The 21,329-nt window shown below is 39.6% G+C and overlaps 1 protein-coding gene across 1 annotated transcript in view; it reads right to left on the bottom strand.

Moving 5' to 3' along the window:
• Positions 1-21,329, bottom strand: part of vps8 (VPS8 subunit of CORVET complex) — an 893,492-nt gene that overhangs the window by 701,866 nt on the left and 170,297 nt on the right. The window lies entirely within an intron of this gene.

The following is a 21,329-nucleotide window of genomic DNA, read 5'->3' as shown; positions in this document are numbered from 1 at the left end:
AACAACAGAAGCTGTATTAGCAAGCACGGATGTAGTTCTCATGAGCCCCCTAACAGTTAAAGTGCCTCACGCTGTACATTCTATCCTAGTACAAGCCAAAACTTCACATCTCACTACTGCTAGGGCAATACACTATCAGAATGTACTCTGTACTTTGTCAAATGTTACAATTGAAAGATGCTCCACTTTAAATCCAGCCACTCTTCTCCCAACTAACAACGAAGGAGAACCACATAATTGCCATGACGAAATAGCAAAGGTTGTAAAACCTAGAGTAGATCTACAGGAAACACCTTTAGAAACTGGAGAAATGATTTTTGTGGATGGATGTTCCTTGCGATTGAAAAATGGAGCACCCTCAACCAGTTACGCAGTGGTCCAAGGGGACCGCCTGCTGGAAGCAAATGGAATTTCATCAAGCTTGAGTGCACAGGCAGCTGAACTCGTAGCACTCACTCGAGCATGTCAGCTGTCCGAAGGGAAGATCGTAACAATTTATACGGATTCCAGGTATGCTTTTGGAGTCTGCCATGATCACGGAGCACTATGGAAACTAAGGGGATTTAAGACCAGTACTGGCAAACCCATCCAACATCAGAAATTGATCGAATCCCTTTTAGAAGCTATAACCAAACCATCGAAGCTAGCGATTGTTAAATGTCAAGCTCACACAGGAAAACAGGATCCTGTTAGCAAAGGAAATGAATTAGCTGACCACTTTGCTAAAGAGGCTGCATATAATAACACACCAATTTCTTTATTCCAACAGAGAAATGACCAGGACCCTGATAATCAAATTATTTCTTTACAGAGTGCAGCCACGGATATCGAAAGGAGAAAATGGTCCAAAGAAGGGTCCCTCTCTGATGGAGTCTGGACTCATAAACACACTAACAAACCTTTTCTCCCAAAAGCCTCTTTCCCAGGAATGGCAAAAATCGCCCATGGCCTCGATCACGCAGGTAGAGATGCCATGGTTCGAGATGTTGAAAAACATTGGGAAGTTGTAGGTTTCTCTACATATGCAGAGCAATTTTGCAGACGCTGTGCAATATGTCAAAAGTTTAATGTGGGAAAAGGTACCCAGGTAAGTCCCGCCGTTACCCCTAATCCAATGGGTCCGTTTGAACACCTCCAAATGGATTTCATTGAACTAACCCCGTCTAAAGGGTACCGATATTGTCTTGTGATTGTCGATGTGTTCTCCCGATGGGTAGAGGCTTTCCCTTCAAAACACAACGATGCCAAAACAGTAGCTAAAGCACTAATTAAAGAGATTATTCCAAGATGGGGTATCCCTCAAAAGTTACAAACAGATAATGGCACTCATTTTGTGAACTCCGTTATAAATGAATTAACCACCTGGCTCCAAATTAATGTGCACCATTATTGTAAATACCATCCCCAAAGCGGAGGCATCGTAGAACGATGTAATGGCACTTTAAAAGCTAAACTCGCAAAAATTTGTGAACAAACTAATTTATCATGGCCGGATGCACTACCCTTAGCTTTAATGGGACTAAGGGGACAGACACACCGACAACTGGGACTATCGCCGTTTGAGATTCTGACCGGACGTCCCATGCCCGTTGGCATGGTTGTAGGAAATGTGAATTTGCATACTGTGGACAATGATCTTCTCTCTAGTCTTGCAGGTTTACGAACCTCGTTGAAGGAAATCCACCAGCAGGTTAATCAAGCCTGGAGGACCAGCCCCCTTTCCAAGGATTTACCAATTCCCTTGGGCACCTGGATCCTGGTTCGAGATACTCGGAGGAAACACTGGCATCAGCCTAGGTGGAGAGGACCATTCCAAATTCTTCTATCCACACCACACGCCGTGAAAGTTGAAGGACTGCCTGCCTGGATCCACGCATCGCATTGCAAGAAATGGCTATCTTAAAAATACTTTTTCTGTTGACTGTTACCTGCACCCTCTCAGGCTATCCAAGGATGGGTGGTGATCTCTATCTAAGTACTTTGCCGCCTCTATGGAAAGGGCATATATGCTACATGAGGAGCACATGTCTCGTATAGCTTCTTCCATTTTCTCCTCCCCATCCCCTCCTTTCCCCCCCCCCTTCCCCTTCATCAACCATTTCAATTTAATTCTACTGCCCACATCATTTTGTTCAAAAAGGGAGGAGTGTAAAAACATAAAATGATGTAATTGAACAAAATGTATGTGTGTACAGAAAATAGGACAGAATGATCAAACTTGTTTGTGTTTTGTGTACGTGAGAAAAAGCATGTATACTTTCTGGAAGTTTTCTTTTGATGATGTGTGTGACAAGAAAATATACCTTTAGGGTAATGACTTTACAAATTGGAAAAATACAATGAGTCAGGACGCTATTTTTATTGCTTACGTGGTCAACGATCAGGAGATTAGAAAGGTATAAAAGAGCAAGGACATCTGCGCTCGAGGCAGATGAAGTGCGGTGTCCTAGGACTGTATTTCTCTGTCATTTTACCCTTGTCTGGTATGTATCAATAAAAGGTATTGACTAATTTTAATTTTCTTCTCTGTCTTCAGTCACAAAAAGTGTCCACACTGGCAATCCAGGACCTCGGGATGATCTGTCTCCGTGATTATATTAAATTCGCTAAGCTGATCTGCTCCCGTTTCATCTTACAGTACTCTACGACTGGAAACTGATCTGATTTTCATATTAACCTGGCTTTTGGCTCCGGGGCGATCACGCCTGAAATTACCAAGCATTACTCCTTGTGGCTGTGTATTGGAACTCCAAATCCTGCTACCTCCTCCTGCTATGCTTTCTGCTGCTTTGCTATCGCCACTCACCTACGCTACCACACCCGCCTGTCCTACCGGTTCCGCTGTGCTGTGCTGCTTCTCCAGTGCTATTCAGATAAGTATTGCCCTGTATCATGCTAAAATACTCTCATGACAAACTCCTTCTTATTAAACAGTTTGTCCAGAGCAAATGGTCTGACTGGAACATCCTAAAAGACGCCGGTATTTTGCAACGCCCGAAATATATACATCGCGGGTCAGGTTGCCGCCACCGCCGGGCTGCGAATGAAAAGACCATCGGCAGCATTTGCTCAGGAATACGCCGTCTTTCTCATGACCCTGGAAATAGAAGTGTCAGTGTGCCAAATTTACATTATGTGGAAATAAACCCTGATCGCGGCTCTGTGCAAAAAGAAGCCTCATTAACTAACATTGCACTATTTAACTTGAGGTCTCTTAATGGCAAAGCACTGGTGCTGTCAGAACTCATCACTGACACCAAACTTGATATTCTTTGTTTAATGGAGACTTGGCAAAAACCAAACGAACTTGTGTCTCTCACAGAGGCGACTCCAATTGGTTTCACTTTCCACACAGAGCCTCGCAGCTCAAGACAAGGCGGTGGACTTGCAGTAATTGTCAGAGCTGACTTAAACATTAAACGAATCCTGATTGACTGTCCATTGTCTTTTGAGTGCCTGGCTCTTAAACTAATAACGAAATCAGGTCCTGTCTCACTCATTGTTCTTTATAGTCCCCCAAAATACAATGCATCCTTCTTATCCGATCTGATTGAACTTTTGACCCACCTAAGCTCTTACTCTCAGAGAATTATCCTTCCTGGTGATTTCAACATCCATATTGACATCCCCACATCTAAACTGAGGAATGAATTCCTATCCTTACTGGACTGCTTTGACTTGACACAACATGTTGATTTTCCAACCCACTCCGGCGGTCATATACTGGATCTGATCTGCACTTCTGGACTATCTGTTGCCAGCATTTACAGCACTGATTTGGGACTCTCTGACCATAAAGCAATATTTTTCACTCTTTCACTGCCTTTCCCTCCTCTTACCTGTAAACGACAAATTTCTTACAGAAACCTTAAAAATATCTGTCCCTCTATCCTTTCTGGATCCATTTCTGATCTTTTACTGTCTTCACCTATTCCACCAACACTAGATAGTCTTGTTGACCACTATAACTCAGCCCTTCATTCAGCATTAGATGAAACAGCTCCTTTAAAACATAAGGAGGTTTCCTTTAAATGTTCAGCTCCTTGGTATAACTCAGAATTGCGATCTATGAAAGCAGCTGGCCGACGCCTTAAGAGAATGTCACGTAAGACTGGCCTCACCGTGCACATCCAGGCTTTCTCTGACCACCAAAGAGCTTACAGAGAAGCACTAACTTCTGCCAAGAACACCCAGAATAATAGAAAGTGACCACGATAACCCAAGGGTTCTGTTCTCTGTAGTTAATAAACTACTCGAACACGCATCTGGCCCAACTACCTCTTCTACTGAAGTCTGTGAGGAATTTCTCCACTTTTTCCGTAATAAAATTAATGATCTAAATAATTCAACTAACATAAATACATCATCTGTTTATATCTCTCCCTGTTTTCCCACTCCATCCAGCTCCTTCCTTTTTATGCAGATGATACTCAACTCTATTTCAATGTTAAAAGTGGAACTTCATCAGAGCTTTCTCAGCTCACAACCTGTCTTAGTGAAATTAAAACCTGGATGGAGCAGAACTCTTTAAAATTAAATTGCAACAAAACTGACCTCCTGCAAATTGGGACTAAAATGCAACTTAATAAAATGAGCTCCTTCCCAGTCTATCTTGGCAGTGATCTCATCAGACCTGCCTCTAGTGTAAAAAATCTTGGTGTCATTTTTGATTCCTCCCTCTCTTATTCCGCCCACATAAATCACATTAAGAAACTGTCTTACTTTCACCTCCGTAACATTTCCCATGTTCGCTCCTTCCTCTCCTTTTCTAACGTTGAGAAACTTGTCCATGCTTTTATCACATCCCGCATCGATTATTGTAATTCCCTACTGGCAGGTGCCCCTTCTAATCTTATATCACAGCTCCAGCTTATTCAAAACTCAGCTGCAAGAGTCCTTACTCGAACCAGCAGCAGCGAGCACATCACACCCATCCTGCTCCGTCTCCACTGGCTCCCTGTGTCTTACAGAATTGAATATAAAATCCTACTAATAACTTACAAAGTCTTAAATAACCTCGCGCCAAACTACATCAGTGACCTTCTCCATCACTATGTGCCTGCCCACCCATTAAGGTCCTCTGATTCTGGCAATCTTGTTGTGCCCCTCACTAATCTACACTCCATGGGTGACAAGGCCTTCAGCTGTATAGTGCCCAGACTCTGGAATGACCTACCAAAATTAATCAGGTCAGCTGACTCCATGAATTCTTTTAAAAAACAACTCAAAACTCATCTGTTCAGGAAGGCTTTTAGCTCTATTTGACTTTATTACCCTTCTCTCAGTTTACTTCTCTGTCAAGATGCTAATGTAACCTGTGTGTGTGTGCTAGACCATCAATTATGTTGTCTGTTCTTTTTTGTTTCAGAATTCACTGTCTTAATCTTCTTTATTTATTTATCTGGTTTGTACAATGCTATATACTGTATACACTGCCGTTCTTTATTATATTCTGTAAGTGCCTTGAGCATGGGAAAGGCGCTATATAAATAAAATGTATTATTATTATTATTATTACTAGGTACTGTGTATTTACTTTATAACTTCAGTTACTCTGGATATATAAACAAAAGCAAAATATTATATTATTAAAATAAAATATTAGTAAACGAAAATATATCTAAGTCTGGATATTCATAATCTTAGAAAGCTTAAAGAAAATGAATAGGAGTGTCAGAAGAGGACATTGTCCTGGGCAGCTTTTAGATTTAGAAGTAGGTAGGGTTGATGAATGAGTTGCATTCTCTGACATCTAGGTACAGTGCATCCGGAAAGTATTCACAGCACATCACTTTTTCCACATTTTGTTATGTTACAGCCTTATTCCAAAATGGATTAAATTCATTTTTTTCCTCAGAATTCTACACACAACACCCCATAATGACAATGTGAAAAAAGTTTACTTGAGGTTTTTGCAAATTTACTAAAAATAAAAAAATTGAGAAAGCACATGTACATAAGTATTCACAGCCTTTGCCGTGAAGCTCGAAATTGAGCTCAGGTGCATCCTGTTTCCCCTGATCATCCTTGAGATGTTTCTGCAGCTTAATTGGAGTCCACCTGTGGTAAATTCAGTTGACTGGACATGATTTGGAAAGGCACACACCTGTCTATATAAGGTCCCACACTTGACAGTTCATGTCAGAGCACAAACCAAGCATGAAGTCAAAAGAATTGTCTGTAGACCTCCGAGACAGGATTGTCTCGAGGCACAAATCTGGGGAAGGTTACAGAAAAATTTCTGCTGCTTTGAAGGTCCCAATGAGCACAGTGGCCTCCATCATCCGTAAGTGGAAGAAATTCGAAACCACCAGGACTCTTCCTAGAGCTGGCCGACCATCTAAACTGAGTCATCGGGTGAGAAGGGCCTTAGTCAGGGAGGTGACAAAGAACCCGATGGTCACTCTGTCAGAGCTCCAGAGGTCCCCTGTGGAGAGAGGAGAACATTCCAGAAGGACAACCATCTCTGCAGCAATCCACCAATCAGGCCTGTATGGTAGAGTGGTCAGACAGAAGCCACTCCTTAGTAAAAGGCACATGGCAGCCCGCCTGGAGTTTGCCAAAAGGCACCTGAAGGACTCTCAGACCATGAGAAAGAAAATTCTCTGGTCTGATGAGACAAAGATTGAACTCTTTGGTGTGAATGCCAGGTGTCACGTTTGGAGGAAACCAGGCACCATCCCTACAGTGAAGCATGGTGGTGGCAGCATCATGCTGTGGGGATGTTTTTCAGTGGCAGGAACTGGGAGACTAGTCAGGATAAAGGGAAAGATGACTGCAGCAATGTACAGAGACATCTTGGATGAAAACCTGCTCCAGAGTGCTATTGACCTCAGACTGGGGCGACAGTTCATCTTTCAGCAGGACAACGACCCTAAGCACATAGCCAAGATATCAAAGGAGTGGCTTCAGGACAACTCTGTGAATGTCCTTGAGTGGCCCAGCCAGAGCCCAGACTTGAATCCGATGGAACATCTCTGGAGAGATCTTAAAATAGCTGTGCACCGACGCTTCCCATCCAACCTGATGGAGCTTGAGAGGTGCTGTAAAGAGGAATGGGCGAAACTGGCCAAGGGTAGGTGTGCCAAGCTTTTGGCATCATATTCAAAAAGACTTGAGGCTGTAATTGCTGCCAAAGGTGCATCGACAAATTATTGAGCAAAGGCTGTGAATACTTATGTACATGGGATTTCTCAGTTTTTTATTTTTAATAAATTTGCAAAAACCTCAAGTAAACTTTTTTCACATTGTCATTATGGGGTGTTGTGTGTAGAATTCTGAGGAAAAAAATGAATTTAATCCATTTTGGAATAAGGCTGTAACATAACAAAATGTGGAAAAAGTGATGCGCTGGGAATACTTTCCGGATGCACTGTAAAAATGGTATCTCTTTCTCTGACACCTCTATGTCTGTGATATCTCTTCTTGGTCCTTTGGATGGGCCATCATTAATGTCAAAAATTCACATGGGCGTCTGGATCCTGCAGGCATATGATTGGCTCGCTAATGGATGATGGAGTAATGGGTGGCTCTGCCAAGCTTTGATCTTATACTCATCTGTGCAATCTGTCTCCAAATCCTTTTACTATTAAGTTGTATATTGTCTGATCACTTTAAAGTAAGAGTACCATAAATTACTTGCATAACAAGTAAGGAAAAATGAGTAGATGCATTAAATTAATAAATTATTGGTCACAAGAAAAAAAAAAAAGCACAATTATTGGTACAAGAAAGAAAGAATGCAGATGTAGTTAGGTAAATTGCTTTCAAGAGTCCTGTAAGATGCCTTTGTAAATTGCAAGTAGTCCTTTATATTTCATCGCAATCTGTTTGAGCAAGCTTGAAAACTTATTATAAAGGAAGAATGAAGCTTGTTGTTGTTTATTTAATATTGTCTTCAGTGATATTGTCAAAATGATTTTATCCTCCAAAAGATGCCCCATGCTATTTGTCATGGCTCATCAGTATTAGTGTGTCAGGAAAAAAAATACCACCATCCACTTACTTAGCAGTGGCCTATTGTCTTTCCATTTTATATTATCATCCCTAAGTGATGCCAGTTTGACAACATTTAAATATTCAGGCAACTGACCACAATGAGTGGTACTTTACACACCAGCTTCTCTCCTGCATCAACATTGAGCAGCCATAATCCCAGCCCTGACCAGACTTTCTTCTACTTTTCCAACTCCAGAATGGAAACAGGAGTATTGCATGTAATACCCAATAAAATCTCTAAACAGTGACAAAAGCAGATTAACAGGACAGGCTCCAGCTACAATAAAACCCTATACTGAATAAACAGGAAGTGGTTTGTGACTAATAGTCTGGATTAATTTACTCAGCAAAATATTTGGGTTGAAAATCATTAATAATGTTACTTGAATAAATGCACTAAATTGGTTAAAGCTTCGTCTCATTGAAAAATATAGTTAAATAAAATAGTTACTCACAAAAATTAAATATAGCACCTATCCCAGAAAAAAGTAAAGGTTGTATGAATTTTAATGTCTCATTCTTCCCCCACTTCCACCCTGTGGTAGTGATCCATTACAGTTTTTTATGAAGGCAGATTTCTCAGAGATCACATATAATACCGTAACTGTGGGCTGATGATATTTAGCCTAATTAAAATACAACTTCTGGTGAGTTATTTTTATAACTTGTAAATGCTGTTTTCATACTAACCAACTTGCATTAACCCATTCTTATCAGTTGCTGTCCAATTAGCCCAGATCTCCAATAACAAAAAAACATTATCTTTTACCTTCAAACTTTTCTTCATTTCTTTCTGCTACTGAACCAACCTTCCTACTCCCTTTGCAACTTCAAAGTCAGGGCCCTATTATGGGTGGTTTCTTTTAGAGTCCAGAGATGAGGGCTAACCTAAATTACTTTAGATTTCCTGACAATTCTCCCTTGAAATTAGAGTGGGTACTAAGCAGGTGCTGGGGAAGGACAGCTATACAGTACCTTGCAAAAGTATTCAGTTGTATGACTAATTTCACTGAGAATTTCAAAGTAGGATTTACCTGTAAGACTTAAACTAAACTGATAAAATAAACAAGTCCACAAATCAAGAAATGAGACTGGAAAAAGCATTTACACAGCACAGGATTTCAAAAATACCTGGGCAACACAAGCAAAAAGCATTTGCCTCAGCACTCTTGCCAAGGACACTCCATTTATTTAAAGAACTAAGGGGTCCCCTCAGCTACAGTGTCAAGCATCCCGTCTCCTTAAGTTCAGAAAACAAGAAACATGAAACATAAACTTAACAAACGTATTTGAAATTCCTAACTAATAGTGCAAGGGTTGGTGTGTATCAAATGATCCTAGGAGCTATGTTGTCTGAGGAAATTGCACTTGGTAGGGTCATCCAAGGCAAATTGGTCCTAAGTGAGAGACCAGACAAGATGTGGTTCATATGTCTATTTTGGGAATATTAACAAGTATTGAGGGCGGGAAAAAGAAACACAAGCTAGTTCGGGAGGTAATTAGATACCATCTAGGTATAGTCAGGCTCACTTCAATGCACACCATGGGCTCTGGAAGCAAACTCTTCTAGAGGGGCTGAACCCTATTCCATTCTGGAGTTGCCCAGGGTGAGAGATCTTGGGCAGTTTGAGCTTACTTGTAGCCCACAGGCATGAAGCATGTACTTTGGAGTTTACCCCAGTAGATGAGTGGGACACTGTGACTATGAGATTGAGGAAAGTTCTCCAACTCTTGTCTGTACTTATGTGTTATCAATTGGGGCAGGGTATTTGGCCTACTTGGAGAACTTTGGATGGAATGCTGGAAGGTGCTACCACAGTGCATTTTTATCATTCAGCTGGGGGACTTTAATGCTCACATGGGAAATGACAGTGAAATCTGGAAGGATCTGACTGGGAGAAACAGCCTATCTGAGCTGAACCTGAGTGGTGCTTTGTTATTGGACATCTGTGCTAGTATGAGCACCATTTTTCAGCATAAAGACTTTCATAAGTGATCTTGGCAATAGAATGCTCTATGCCGCAAGTTTATTACCAATTTCATAGTCGTGTCATCTTACGGTTATGTCTTGGACACATTTAGGTGAAGAGAGGGACTGCGTTGTCAACTCATCACTAACTTGTGAGTTAGATCATATGGTGGGGGAAGATGTCGGACAGACCAGGCTGACCCATATATATACTGAGGGTGTGCTGGGACCGTTTGGCAGGTGCTTCCATCAGGGAGATTTTCAACTCGCACCTCAGGATGAATTTCTCTCACATTCTAAGGGAAGTTGTGGACATTGAGTCAAAAAGGGCCATGTTCCATGGGTCTATGGTTGAGGTGGCTACTCAGAGCTGCGGCCATAAGGGCAGCAGTTTTCCATGAACCAGGTGGTGGAAGCCAGCAGTAAGGGGAGCCATCCGACTGAATAAAGAGGCCTTTAGAGCTTGGGACTCCAAAGGCAGTAGATAGATACTAACAGGTCAACCAAGGACAGCATGGCAATGACAGTTGCAGAAATAAATATTTAGGTGTGAGAGGAGTTCAGTTATGTCATGGAAAATGACTTTTGGTCTGTCTGAAAGCAATTCTGGTAATTTGTAATGTGTCTCAGGTGTAAGAAGTAGTGCTTTGCCCATGTAGTTTATAGCTGGTATGGAGTGCTTTTGACCTCACCTGGGGATATAGTCAGGTGGTTAGTCGTCTGATTAGGATCAAAATCCCTGGGGGAGGAGTTTCGGGAATATCCAGGAGACTTTGGATAGACCCAGGATATGCTGGAGAAATTCTATCTGGAAACACCTTGGTACACAACCCAGCCGAGCAGAGATGTCTGGGCTTCTTTGCCTAGACAGCTTCTCCCGCATCCCAGATCAGCAGCAGAAAATTGGTGGATGGAGCGATATACAATTATTCATAAACAATCCTCTTCTTAGAATGATAAAATACAAAAAAGAAAGAAATCAAAAACATGTAGAAACATAAAACATAAAATACAGAGAAGACCTCAAAATACATAAACATAAAGAAGAGAAACAAAAGCCACTGATAGATAGATAGATAGATAGATAGATAGATAGATAGATAGATAGATAGATAGATAGATAGATAGATAGATAGATAGATAGATAGATAGATGCTTTATTAATCCCAAGGGGAAATTCACAAATTCACATCACAGGATGATGTGTTTGACTGCTGCTGCTTTACTCCATTCTCAGCTATTACTGTACATTTTATATTGTATTATATTACCTCTAACTTCTTTGGAATGCCCTTTAGTCTTCATAACTCACAAGTTAAGGTCTATTAATGAGACATGTATATCCTTGTATGGCAATTGTTTTAACCTGTGTAAGCTTCCACAAAACAGGGTTTGAGTTCTTATGCAAAGAGCACATTTCCTTTTTTTCTTGAGATTCTTTTCCTAACATACTGTAAAACAATGTCACATAAAAAAACTAATGTTGAATTATACTGCTTTGAAATTAAAATATAACACACTGATCAGTGAAAAATGTGTTACCCGTTAAAATTAAGCAAATTGATCAAGTGGATTTAAAGAGTGTGAGTTTCAAAGAAAAGCAAGAATCCTAGAGTGGGCTGGGCTACATGTACTTAAACCTGACCATTATAACTTATTTTGAGAGGCATTTTGGCCACTCACTAAGGTATGGTATTTTTTTTTTAGTTTGTGCATTCTGCCTTTTGCTATAATCTAGCCTTTTGTCTGGTGAACCTTGTTTGAATGACCGTTTTGCCTCTTATAGTGTCCTGTATATTACTTGCAACATCAACCCCTGCTGGATCTTCTGTGCTAATGTTTGTGCTCCTTTTAAGTGACTGGTCATGGAGGTCTTGTTCAAGAGTGGTTACATGTGAGCTACTTAATGTGTTAAGGAGATTTGGAGATATGAGTTAGACAGTCAGAGAATGACAAATCACACTTAGAATAACAGCCAGAGAGCAAGCAAACAGTGTTGGGAAACCTGAGAAAAATCTGAGAATAAACATATGAGTGTTTGATTCAGAGATGAGATCATAAATACAGAATAGGCAAAATAAAATGATTATCAAAGATTACACACATTGAAGGAATCTCAGATTGGTGCTAAGAGCCGAGCAGTCTTTAAGTGGTGGCCGAGTAATTTTTATTGGCAATCAAATCATGAAAGGAACCAAGAAAACAGGTCCAGGTCTAAGGAGAATGTTGATGACTGATCAAAACACAACAGTTATCTTTGACAGAAGACCTTTCCCACAAGGTTACCCAATACTGTGTGTGGGTTTCAACCAGGCAGTACTAGTGCTGTGTGGTATACTAGTCATGAAAAAGTACCAAAAAACCCCAGTTTTTAAAGCAATATCAGCATTATGGTGATTCAACTACCGGAATACACCTACCCTGCTCCTCGTTATGAAAAGCATAGTGCGACAAAGAGGACCTGTGTGTATGTTTGTGTCAGGGAGATCAATCAATTAGGAGGTGAAAAATGGGAATGGGAAGTTATCAGTTATTTGCTTTGGTATTGTTTTGGTTCTAGTATTGAGGTGTGAAAGCTAGTTGTTTATATTAAAATCATAATTTTAGTATTGATTCAACAATAGACAGTAATGTTCTAATTTGCAAGCTTCTAATTTTGACTTCACTCAAATTTTACTTAGGTTGATGGTGGTATCCCAGCAGAGACTGAATTCAACAGATACAGTAGCTGCAGTTGTACAGTCTCAATGGAAGTCTGCACCATCTCAAAGGTGCCTCTGAGCAAATGTAAATGCCTGCAGTGGAAAATAAAGTAACATGCGAGCAGTGGATTACAGTGTATTGAATGAGCTAAGACTTGAGGGGAGTTTTGTTGATGTGGTAATCAAAATTAATGGAGTGAGGTTTCCAGCTCATAAAAATGTCCTTTGTTGCTGCAGCCCATACTTCAGGTGAGTAGAACAGTTAGGTTGATAGATAGATAGATAGATAGATACTTTATTAATCCCAAGTTGTATTGTTTGTGTGAAAGAGCTTGTAAACTTAACACTCAATAGAATATACAGGTATGATAGATAGATAGACAGATATATAAAACTTTATTAGTCCCCAGTGGGAAATAATGTTTAATAAAGTCAGTTATAAAAAGAGTCAAAATCAAAGAACCGGTTATGAAACAACATGAAATTTTGGGTTGGTAACATACATGCGTACTATACATACATACTACTCAGTGTTCTCTTTAGTTGAGTGCCAGGCTGTGCCGCAGATCTACAGGCACAGGTAGATCTAATGATCTGCAGAGATGGAAAGGGACAAGCGGGCGGGTGGGCAAATATTTTAGAAGCAGTATCGCATGTGGCGAGGGGAGAGGCACGGGGCGGGATGTAGCCGATCACTCGATGCTGAACGAGTTAATAGTGGGGACGAGGTGGAGTGAAGTTCACAAGAAAACAGTATGGGGAGGTGGACTTTCGAGAGGGGGCAGTTCACAAGCAAAGAGGATGTGGAGGTGGGCAGGCGAGAGGAGGACTGATAAAATAAAAAAAGACTAGTGGAACCAGCCTGTCAGATAACAGAAAAAGGGCGCCAGGAAGTGATGTCTCTGTTCTCAGTGTCGGAGCAGTCTGTGTAGTGCTGCTAAGTGTACAGCTGCTCTCTTCTTGTTCAGTACATAGCAAACCAATATATATACAGTTATTTAAGCATTAGGTGTGTTCTGTGTGCAAAAATCCTTGTAGCACTCACTGCGGTTCCTGTTAAAGTGACCCCATCTGCCGTTCTTATATTTGCTCATATTTGGAACCGCGTCCATATTGCAAAAAGTGTGCAGAAACCCTTGCAGCACACACTGTGTCCTGAGCAAAAGTTTTGTCACTGAATTGCTGAGGGTTTTGTTAAAGTGACCCATCTTCCATTCCTTTTTTGGTTCATATCTTGCCCTGCTGTAGTGCAAGTGTGCATTGAATATCCAACAGGCTCCCACTTTCTCACTCAAAAGTCTTATTCATAGGTACTTTTAATTTTTTCCAAACGTTTTACCAACATGAGTAAAAAAAGTGTTCAGAAAACAACACTGCTCAGTTTTTTCAGAAAAGAGACGTCACAAACTAATGAAGGTGCAGCGTAAACTCCTGATGTGGCAATTTCAGACAAAGACTGCAGAGGCTGATCCATCAGGGGAAATCTCTTCAGCACACACTCTGCCAATTGATAAATCTAAGCACCGCTTATCTGGCATAAATAAACAATGGTTTAAAGATTTTGATTGGCTAATGGTCAAAGAAAATAGTATGTGGTGCTCATTGTGCATGAAATATTCAAACAACCACCCCTCAAGGAGGGAGTTTCCTTGGGTAAACATTCCATGCACAAGTATTCAAAAGGAAAGCTTGCTGGACCATGAAAAAAGTAAAACGCACATTGAGTCGTCTGCTGACTTTTTAGGAAAGCATGTACTAGAGCAAACTGGAATCTGTCAAATTGAAAGATCTGTTTCTGTGTTAAACTAGGGGGCTCCGCCCCCTGCTCGCTTTGCTCGCCAACCCCTGGTGTTGTGAATTTACAAAGAGCGTGATGTATGAATGAGATATAGCATAGTGTGAAGGTGTAGATGACGCATATAGGAAGCAAATAAAGTTGTCTATGTCCAAAAACGGGCTCAGAGAGGTAGATGCTAACTTTGTGTATGGTTTGTCCTTGTGATTTGTTGATGGTCATGGTCAAGGCAGGTCTAATGGGGAACTGTCGCTGTTTAAGTGTAAAAGGTAATTCCAGGTCAGAAGTTGTAAGGTAATTGTAGGAATTAGAACAGTATTGTTAGCATGTGATTCTGTAAGAAGTTTTGCTTTAATAACATTGTGTGGCATGGTGTTGACGACTAAACGTGTACCATTGCATAAACCCTGTTTAGTGTTAAGGTTTCTTAATAGCATGATTATTGTTCCGTTTTTAAGGCTAAGATAGTGTTGTGGTAATCCGGCTGGGTTAATAGTGTTCAAATATTCTAAGGGGAAAGTAAGATGGTTATTGTCGTCATCAGAGTCAACTTTGTCAGAGCTTAGAAAGAGCTGTGCCACTCCAGGAAGTAATGAAATGACCTGGTTATTAATGTGATCAACATTAATATTTTTTGGACATAATATAGTTCGTTGTGTTAAAAGGGGTATTTGGTGTAATGAGATTGTTGTTCCAAATATCTCCGTAACTCTTTTGAAAACAATGCCAATTGTCTGCGTATTTTAAGGTGGATTGAAGAATAACCGAGCGCATGGCATGTGGAACAATAGCTAAGCACTGTGTAAAATCTCCTCCTAATAAAAGTACCTTTCTTCCAAAGGGAATATTATTATTCATCAACGTTTGTAGAAGTTTATGAATGGTGTTGAGTAAGTGACTGGATGTCATTAGATGCAAAAGCAAATGAACTATTGTAGGATCTAATGCAGTTCATAAAGTTTTTACTTTCAGGTACTGCGTTAGTTAGAAGCTTCTGTAGATATGCAGGATATGAATGTAAAAGAGGCAGTCAAATTTGACCCTTTTGACAATAACGTGTAAATTCATTACTTGTATTGCCAGTTGTTTTGTGTGAGAAGCCCGTTGCAGTTTACGGCGTTAATTGTTTGTATTGAGCCTTGCCCGTTTTTGTATGTCGGTTAGTCGTCCGACATGTATTGTTTTTTTTCACGCGGGTTCGTGTGTTTGGTCCCGTCACTCGAGCCGTATCGTTTTGTACCCGTGAGCATGAATTCATGACTTATTTGTTCTTCAGCGTTAGAAATATGGATAAGTAATAAGGAGGATCGTACTCACTGTTAATATGGAGCCTTTTCTGTGGTTGAACGGTTAATAGTGCATCAGTGTAATGAGATTGACCTATGCTGCATAATATGAATGTGTTCAGATGATGTATATTTAATACGGACGGTTCGTTCAGTAATGGGGCTTTGTGTCTCATTTCTTATTTATGTTAGTGTGGTCGTGGGTCCGAGCTGTGCCACTCCAGGAAGTAATGAAATGACCTGGTTATTAATGTGATCAACATTAATATTTTTTGGACAGAATATAGTTCGTTGTGTTAAAAGGGGTATTTGGTGTAATGAGATTGTTGTTCCAAATATCTCCGTAACTCTTTTGAAAGCAATGCCAATTGTCTGCGTATTTTAAGGTGGACTGAAGAATAGCCGAGCGCATGACATGTGAAACAATAGCTAAGCACTGTGTAAAATCTCCTCCTAATAAAAGTACCTTTCCTCCAAAGGTAATATTATTAATCATCAACGTTTGTAGAAGTTTATCAATGGTGTTGAGTAAGTGAGTGGATGCCATTAGATGCAAAAGCAAATGAACTATTGTAGGATGTAATGCAGTTCATAAAGTTTTTACTTTCAGGTACTTCGTCAGTTAGAAGCTTCTGTAGATATTCAGGATATGAATGTAAAGGAGGCAGTCAAATTTGACCCTTTTGACAATAACGTGTAAATTCATTACTTGTATTGCCAGTTGTTTCTTCAGGGAAGTTAAGTGAATGACAATGATTGCAAATGACATTCATTAATCCCAATGAATTTTCATGAATAGTGGACTCATTATTGAACGCGTTGTGAGCTAACTGGCGCAATCGTTTAGCGGGTGTCTAAATATGGATAAGTAATAAGGAGGATCGCACTCACTGTTAATATGGAGCCTTTTCTGTGGTTGAACGGTTAATAGTGCATCAGTGTAATGAGATCGACCTATGCTGCATAATTTGAATGTGTTCAGATGACGTATATTTAATACGGACGGTTCGTTTAGTAATGGTGCCTTGTGTCTCATTTCTTATTTATGTTAGTGTGGTCGTGGGTCCGAATCCTGCCTTTTGTGTATGTTTCGTGTGCTATGTCCGTAGTCTGTCCCGTTTTGTGTCCAATGGGTTTGTGTGGCGCTCGCGTCTGACTTCTTTTTTTTTTTTTGTGCTAGGGGGCGTTGCCTCATTTGTGTGTCATGGGTCTCAATTCTCTTCTTTGTGTATGTTCCGTTTCGCGTCTGACTCCTTTTTTCTGTGTGCTATGGGCGCCTCATTTCTTATTTTACGTTGCTTTGCATCCGGTTTCCGTTGCTTGGAAGGGGGGTTTTGTGGGGGCGCTTGCGCAGTACGTCTTTTGCGGCTACGGCCCATGGCCGGATGTCCCTGCGTCCATCCGGTTTACCATTCTCAGTTAGTAATATGGATAACTTAAAGAGATGCCTTTGTGGGAGCTTTAAGATCCATGTATTGGTTGGCAAAAAATGGGTTGCCACATACAACGTTGTTTGAAAAGCTGTTGGAACACTGTAAAGAAATAGGTTATTCATTTTTACATCTCAATGTTGATAAAAATGCACATTACACTTCTGAAAGAATAATGCAAGAGCTGCTGGATGTCTTAGCATCAGAAATAAAGTCTTACATATTGAAGAATATACATACTCAAAATTTTTTCAGCATTCTGTGTGATGAAACCACAGACATCTCAGTTGTAAAACAATTCATTATTTACATTAAATATGTTTGCCAGGTCACTAAAGAGGTCAACTAGTTTTGTATCAACCCGCAATATGATTGATGGCAAAGCGGAGACTATAACCAACACACTGAGTGAGACTATGGACACTCTTGGTTTGAAAACTGCTAATCTGGTTGGACTAGGGTCAGATAGAGCGGCTGTTATGATTAGGAAACAGAAATGTGTGGCAAAACTGCTTAAAGATAAAACATCTACACTCTTGATCAACTGTCACTGTGTAAACCACCAATTGGCCCTTTGCAAGTGCCCAAGCAGCTGCTGCTGTACCTTAATTAACAAAACTGAATGACATCTTAAGGCAGCTGTTCTATTTCTTCCAAAATTCTTCAGTTAGGATGGCTGGTTTAACAGAAATTCAAAATATTCTGAACATTCCCCAGATTCAGCTGAAAATGGCCAGTGACACTAGATGGCTGTCTCATGACACTGCAGTACAGTCACTACGACAGTGTATGATGAGTGTCATAGCTGCGCTGGAAAGAGAGGCCACTGAACGAAATGACATCACAGCTGAAGGATTAAGCAGATGTATTAAAACGTAAAATTTTTTTTCCTCTCTGATGATGCTTTCAGACGTATTACCTTTGTTGTCCATCTTATCTAAGGCTTGGCAAAGGCAAGATGTCAGTCTTACCGAAATTGAGCCAATTTTGCTCACCACAAAATTGTCCATCATGGAGTTGAAAGATACTCCTGGGAGATATTTTCAAAGCCTTCATCATTGTCTTGCAGAAGAATGGTCAGATCTCCGCATTGTTTATACACAGAGTGATGTAATGTCATTGAAAACTGCAATATATGATGATAAATACCTAGAGGCAGTTGTCAAGCATGTAGATGCAAGATTCCCTGACATGCCAATTATTTCCATCTTTTCAAAAGTTTTCAATGCAGAAACTCACAATTCAAGTGAGTCTGCTGAAATTCTTTTCAATCATTACTCCAAAAGTGGTAGCCCTTCAATTTTTAAATCTGAAAGTAGTAGGCTAAAATGGACAGTTGCGTCAAAAATGATCAGAAGTCAATCATACAAAGACTTCAGTCCAAAACAGATTTTTCTAAAAATGGCAACGACATCAGAGCTCAAAGAGTCGTCTCCAAATTTAGCCAAACTAGCTCATATTGGGGTAGTGATCCCAGTGAGAACAGCTGAATGTGAAAGGGGGGTTTCTGCCCTTAAAAGGATCAAGACATGTTTGAGAAATCGCATGAACCAAAGCACTGCTTAATAATCTCATGCTGATCTCCTTGGAGGGCCCAGATCCTGGGGACTTTGATTATGGGAAAGCTGCAGACAACTGAGCCTCTAGGAAGAAAAGAAGAATAAATATTTAACTAAAGACACCTTTTGCATATGCAAGTTGGCTTTGAAGAATGTTTTTAAATTTTTCTTCATTAGGTTTCTCATACTTTTTTTCATTGTTTTCACTTTTTTTCCCAATAGCGACAATACTTGTGCCTCTTGGTTTATGTTATTACAATTGTTATTTAAAATTTTTGTTAGGGTTGCAGGATCCTAAATTGGATACTTCTTAAATTTAATAAAAATATTTTGGCACAAGTGTCAAACCTTAAAAAAGGAAGACATTGAGCATTGGAAAATAATTAATAACAATTAACTAATAAAAATAGTGCACACCAAATTTCTCCATCCCTCCCCACCTGGCTACTTTTTCATGCCACCCAGCTGGAAAAAATTTCTGGGGAGAGCACTGCTACTGTTAAGGTGAATTTGGCAGTTGCCTACAGTGGCAAAATTTGTTAGGCAACATGTTTTATATTATTTTCTTTTACTAGTAATGTTATTATTGCTGGTTATATTTAATTCATTATTTATAAATATCTGATTAATTATATATAAATATATAATATATTTAACATGATAATTCATATGCCATTGCCCTGTACCATATGCAAAGCATGACAGCATATTTAATATGAATAATTAAAGTAAGAAATTACAGAAAAACAAGTGACTGAGAATTTTGCAACTCATAATGATTCTTCATTCATGAATCAAATGAACAAAAATAGGTAAAATGATTCATAGGTACAGACTCATTCACAAATCAAATGAATCTGAATCAGACTGATTCTCGAGTAGTGACTCGTTCATAAATCAAATAAGTTGTGATTCATGAGCCAGGTGGTTTGTGCACATGTGCTATACACATCCACCAGCAGACAGTGGCAATGAAAGGGACGATGATGATAATATCACACAGAATGTGCATGCACTTTAGTACAAATTCTGTTGAGCTCCATTGAAAAGATTAATTCGTGCTCACTTAACAGAGTTGTACAAAAAGAACAAATCATTCAAAAATCAACCATAGCTAGTCCTCGGTTGAATTCTTCTTTAAATACATCTACAATATTAGTGTCCTCTGCAACATAGATGTTCTAATGTATTTGATACCCTTATTCTCTTATGCAGTTGCCCATCTGGGCCTTGCTCTTCTTTTTCTATCCTGGTTTTATCCAGTTCAAACTCTTCCCTCAAGACATCAACAGGCACCTTTTTATGAAATCTGTAGTTTCTTGGCTATCTGTCACATGGAATATCCATCATTCTGGAAAAAAAAAACCAAAACAAGACACTGACATTTTTCATAAGAAAGCTTTTTCATTTTGTCCATTTTTGAACCCAGAAGTGAACTTTAGGAATGCCAGTGCTTCTCAACCCAAGTGAACAGAGTAGCAGGTTTCAGTGGTGCCAATACAATTACTAAGGTTTCTCTAATAACCAATTAGCAAGTAAATATGACTAATTATAAAGAATAAGCTAATGTGAGTTTACCATTAGGACACTGAAGGAATGGCTACTGAAAGTGGGACTTGCAGCCATATGTGTAAATTAAAAATCAATAACTGAAACAGTAATAGTCCCTGGAAGGAGCACTAATGCTTTAGCTAACCAGTTTAATGGTATCTTGATAACAAAAGGTATCAATTCCTATCAAAAATATGAAAATTTCTGGGTGATCCCAAACGTTTGAAAGTCTGGCAGTAATGATTCCTCTCAAAGTAAAGGGTGTGGAGGGTCACCATTTACAGCCTGATCCAGATGATCCATGTTTTTCTGTAGAACAGATGACATTTAGTGGGATCCACTAAAGTATATAGTAGTTGATTAAAAAAAAGGACCCAAAGAATATGGCAGTGTTTAAATTTGTAGCAGATGCACAAAAATGTGACATTTATAGATAGATAGATAGATAGATAGATAGATAGATAGATAGATAGATAGATAGATAGATAGATAGATAGATACTTTATTAATCCCAAGGGGAAATTCACTTGTTTTGTGTAGAGTGAAGGCACTTTACTACAAACGGTCACTTTTTAGAGCAAATAAGAGCAAAAAACTAGCCTAAATGCCGTGACATATCTATTGCATTTAATGGTGGGTCAACACTGACCTGAAAGACATGGCAAATTTAACAGTTGTTAGAAGCAGTACAAATTACAGGATTTGTTTTTTTACAATTTAGAATATGGAAACATTCACAAAGTTTCATCTTGAACAAATGAAATTTAGGGTGCTTTAACTGATTTTAAACTCAAAACATGGTTTTGTGCAAATTTGACCAAAGGACATTGTAAGTTAAGAAACCCCAACTACCAATTCATGCAGCCTAAATTCTTACTGCCCGCAAGTGTAACATCAAAGGATTCAGCCATGTTCCATCGTCCTCCTTGTGCTGTCTGCATCATAGAGCAGCATAGAGTTGCTATGTGAGTGTGGTGGTGTATCATTAAGTTTTATTTTTCTTTATGGCTATATTCTTCCTTTTATTTTATGCTGTTAT

Source organism: Erpetoichthys calabaricus, chromosome 8 (genome assembly GCF_900747795.2).
Source record: "Erpetoichthys calabaricus chromosome 8, fErpCal1.3, whole genome shotgun sequence".
NCBI classification, from domain to species: domain Eukaryota; kingdom Metazoa; phylum Chordata; class Cladistia; order Polypteriformes; family Polypteridae; genus Erpetoichthys; species Erpetoichthys calabaricus.
This window is presented reverse-complemented; position numbering and strand designations above follow the sequence as displayed.